Source organism: Solanum stenotomum, chromosome 1 (assembly GCF_019186545.1).
Source record: "Solanum stenotomum isolate F172 chromosome 1, ASM1918654v1, whole genome shotgun sequence".
Classification (NCBI taxonomy): Eukaryota; Viridiplantae; Streptophyta; class Magnoliopsida; order Solanales; family Solanaceae; genus Solanum; species Solanum stenotomum.
In genome coordinates, this window is record NC_064282.1 from 85069523 (window position 1) to 85074835 (window position 5313).

Sequence of the window (5313 nt, forward strand, 5' to 3'; positions counted from 1 at the left end):
GGGAATTAAATAGTTATAAATTAACTTTAACAAGAAAGTATTTAAAAAGAAACACACGTTTGTACCATATAACGCGTGTATATAACTAAATTATTAATGTATGATTAATTACTTGTATGACTTTTTAGCAGGCACTCAAATAATTATTGACAGGTTGGTAGTTAGTCGCAATTAGGGGTGTTAAATAGGTGGGTTGGATTGAAACTAGATATATTAAAATGGGTTGAAATAGAAATTAAGTTGGGTTTTGAGTCATTCAAATTTACTTTGGGGTTGGGCTCAAATGGGTTCAAAATTAGATGGGAAAATTATGCGTATAAGCAAACATATTATAGTTAATTACTTAACATAGCTATAGTTTGCCTTAATTATAATTTGCGGCCTACTTTTAGCTATAATTACGCAGCTCATCTTTTTAGTTCTGTATAATTCACACGTTTGTATAATTCGGAATTTGTATAATATAATTTGTATATCTTTGGATAATTCGTAATTTGTATAATATAATTTGTATAACTGTTTACACTTCTGATGTTTGTAATTGTATAAATTCGTTATTTTGATTTTATACAAAAATAACTGAATTATACAAATGTACCCGCGAATTATATAAACCTGCAAATTTATACAAATCGACGAATTATACAAACGAGATAGCTTAAATTGTAGCTACTACCCATAAATATGCAAACTATAGCTATAGAACATAATCAAGTTTATTATTGTGGCTATTTGCGAAAGTTCCTCAAATTAGATTTGGTCATTGCCTGTCCAATTTGACCCGCTTAATCTCAATAATTTTAATATATAGTTATTTAACTTTTATAACCACAATTTGAATTTCAAGTCAATAATTTTTTTGTAAAAAGTTACAAATGGATAGATAAATCCTAAAAGATATAAAATAGATAGTAATTCATACCTTCATTATATGAACATATATTATATTAACGGGTTGAAATTGAAGATTAAATTAGACTCAATTGAAGATTCTCTTAAAATGAATTAAGACTTGAATAAGCTGAGCTTAAATCCAATTCAAATTATCTTGAGTCGAACTTTTAAAATACTAGAAAAATTGGATGAGTTACCCATATTTGCGTTCATTTTTAACACCATAGTTGCAATACAGATAATTTGGGCAGTTTACTACAGTAAAAACATTGAAGACCCTCTCCCTTTAGTTATATCATATATGAACTGGTCATGCTCTACCCAGTGGCAGAGCTAGAATTTTAACAACAGGTTCAAAATTTGAAGAAATAAACACACGAACTAATCGAAAGGGATTCAACATTTACTACATAAACATAAAACAAAAAAAATCATGTATAAATAGTAATATTTTTCAGTAAAGAGGGTTCAGATGACCCCCTGAATGTATGTTGGCTCAGCCCCAAACTCCACCCAGTAAGAAATTATCCACATTTGTTTTTTTTCACAAATGAATAAAGTTAACCTGGGACTTTCCCTGGGGCGAGTTCCAGGACAGGACGTACTAACACAAATAAAAACATAGATTTATAGGACGTGAGTCTTAGAATTTTGAGCGTAAGTCTCAAAAGTAAAAGTATATTTAAAACAAAGGCCCAATTGCTTGGGTGGTTGCTATCCATTGTATTATATTATATTATATTATTAATTTAAATACAATATTTATTTTGACTGTTATTTTGAATTTTATTATATTGTATAATTTAAATTTATCATTAAATAATGATGTTAGTATATTTAGTCATTTTTTTACTTTACATTATAGTATTTTTAATTTTCTTTAAGTATTGATTATATTATTTTATATTTATTATTATATATATGAATAAAATAATATAAAAATTAAAAATTTGAAGCACAAATAAATTAAAATGAAAAAAAAGGAAGAGGGGGACATAATGATTGTCCAAAGTAAAAATAAATTAAAGCAAAAGATCGACGATATCAACAATCAAATATTTGTCACTAAGAATTTGTCTGTGCATAGCGTGGTCACGTTGTGGCCACATGGATTCGATTATTTTATTTGAGATTTTTTAAATACACGATTTAAGAGAGTGCGAGGAGTTACTGTGGAGCAAGGCGAAACTCAAAAGATTCGATAACGAGTTTTTTTATTTTTTATCATTGGTTATAAAATTTATAATATTGTGCTTTTACATATTTTTATGAATAGCTAATATTCTCTCTAGAATTTTGATGAAATTATTTGTAGGATTTAATTTTATATGATTAAGTCATTCTTTTATTTCTATTTGTTTAACTTACGTAGTCGTTATATCTTGCATTCTTGAGAGAAACTCTGAGACTAAGTTTTAATTGAGCAACATTATTTCTCGAAGCAGTAAGAGATTAATGATGGAGATTTAAAAGTGGAGGTTAGAGATATAACAAAATTTTGACGTGATCTAAGTGAATAGATTTATTGATTATTTGATTAGCTTGCGTTAATTTGATAGAATGAAGATAGAAAATTACTGCACTTGGTCGAGAGATATTTATAGTAAGAGAAGATTCATGATCGATAGATCGAGATTAGTTTGGCGAGATTATAGCTAATGTAGCGAGAAGAAATCTGACAATTGGAGAAATCATAATTCTAGGCCTCCTGAATCTTAAAGTCAACCTATTATTCTCTTAAGTTGATCGTTTTTACAGCTTTTTTTTTTTTAAATAAAGCAAAGCAAAAACACTACACTTTGACCAGTACAATTACCCTGAACTTTATGGTGTCCTAATCTAGAGCTTAAAACAGCTCCTCTGCCGCTTCCCTCATACCATGATGTCTTTGTGCATCTCTCAGATCCTTCTAGCCAAGCTATGGTTATCTGAAGTGACATTTTCCTCCTTTATTTTGAATTCATCTTTTCTTCAATCATTTCTCTAATTCTCCTTCTTTCTTCTTTGTTCCAGCTGTGTTCTCTAGTTGATGGGAATTTCACTCCTTTAGTATCTTCTTGAGGGCTTCTGTCAAATGAAATCGCCATCTTTCACTGGGTAAGCTCATCTCGTTCTTGTTTGTGCTAGAAAGCCATGCCTTGTAAATATATCCTTTTACTGCCAGTCCATCTAGATAATATTTCACTCTTTTTGGTACCAAACAATGTTGTACATATTAAAGTGAACCACTTAATTTCTATCCTGTCATAACCCCTTATCCTTTGCATGTTGAAATTCTGATGTAAGGGCATTGTAGTTTGTCAACATCAATCAGTCTCTTTCCAGTTGATTCCATCTCTTGAAAGTGAACAAAACTGCAATTACCTTTATCTAATGCTAAATTTGCTATGTAATCTGCAACTTTATTGCCTTCCCTCATTATATGTTGAAACTGGACCTCTTTGCCTTCCAATAGTTCCCTGACCTGCTCTATCATGTCTGAAATAGACCATGGGCATTCCCATTTCATCATTAATACTTGTTGTAGTAGTAATGAATCTATTTGAATGATTATTCTATGACTATCTGCTTGCTTGCAATGTTTAGCTGCTTCTAAGATAGCTATTGCTTCTGCCTCAGTATTTGTAGTGTCTTCTATCTTCTCTCCTTTCGCATATAGTAAGTCCCCATTTTCATCTCGTAGACAGAACGCATAAGCACTAGCCCCTGGATTTCCTCTCGATGCTCCATCAGTATTGTATTTGACCCATCCTATTTGTGGCATGTCCCATTGTACCTTAGTGATTTTGATTACTGTTCTGTATTCCTGTAACTCTCTCACTATTTCTGGCCAAGTATTGGGAAACTTCCTCTTTGGCTTTCGGACCTTTAGTAACCTCAATATGCACCCTGTAATATTGTGAATACTTCTTTGCCATGTAGTTCTTAGCTCCTCATGTTTTCTAGTGTTCCTTCTTCTCCATAGCTCCCAAATTATAATGCTTGGGATAACCTTGAAATATGCTTGCATCCCTTGTCTCACATTAGCTCCCCACCATTGCATAATACACTCCCTGAGATTAAGTTGTTGGATATTCAAACCTACAAAAGAAGAAAAGTAGGACCAGGTCCTGTTAGCAAATTCTGATTGCCGGAACACATGGGCCAAAGTCTCTTGGGAGGGATTGGTGCAACACCAGCATCTCGAAGGTCCCTCCACTCCCCATCTTCTAATTCTATCATCCACCGAAATTTTAAATTTCCACAATCTCCACATTAAGAAATTCATCTTGAAAGGCATTCCTTTCACCCATAAATCCCCGAGAATTTGGCTGGGTTGTTCTTTATGCCTAACATACTCCCAAGCCGATTTTTACCACTTTATTATTTACATTTAGGTAGTTTAAAATGATAATCTTATAGGGCCCGTTTGGCCATGCGATATGGTATCATGAGATGAAATTGAAGTTTTGTTTGGACATGTGATATAGAATTTTTGTGTTGTATATTTTCTCATAAACATAAAAATCCCATAAGTTGTAAAACTATTAAAATAGCCTCAATTGTTTACTCAATCTTATCAAATAAACAAAAAATTATAAAATCGTATAATAAATTATTACAAAGCTATTTGATTACCACTTAAGTAATTGTTTCATTTAACTTTAATTTAATAAAAAAAAATTGAACATAAATTGTAGTGTATTAGTCTTTAATATAATCCTCCCACATAGTACGGACAATTATCTCACGTTGAACTTGCATTTCTCGATCATGTGACCGAGAAGACGAACCAACATTGTTACTTTGAGCCATTTGTTGGTCAATATCATCCGCAACTGTATTTTCATGCTCATAGACCATAAATATTTCATCACTTTAACAATCGGTTGATGTGAGTTAAAGTGACTATATGTTGGTGAGAATAATAAATTTTAAAAAGTAATTAGGTGATTATAAATTTTATTTACATATGAAATAAATGGTTAGTAGATATAAATGTGGGGTTGTTTTTAACAAAATATAAACTCATGGATCAATTATTGTATTAAAATATCTCAAATCGTGATATGGAATCACCATATAATTCCATATCATGGTTTTTGGAGAATATGGTATCACCTCTCATGATATGGAATCATGAGATGGAATCAACGTAAAATCGCATGTCCAAACGCTGATTCCATCTCACGATACCATATCGTGATATGGTATCGCATGGCCAAACGCCTACTTAATCTTTAAAATTAAATAATTGTTCAAACTAATTTTCTTGGCAATATTGAGTAACTATAACTAAACCTTAGTTCTCTTTGAGATTTGACTTCAGACTTCAAAACTGAATTATATTTGCAACTTATATTTTTAGGACGAATTTTGGACGTGATCAAATTTTGATATCGTTATCGGGGAAGTGGGAACTAAGAATTCAGTTGTAGT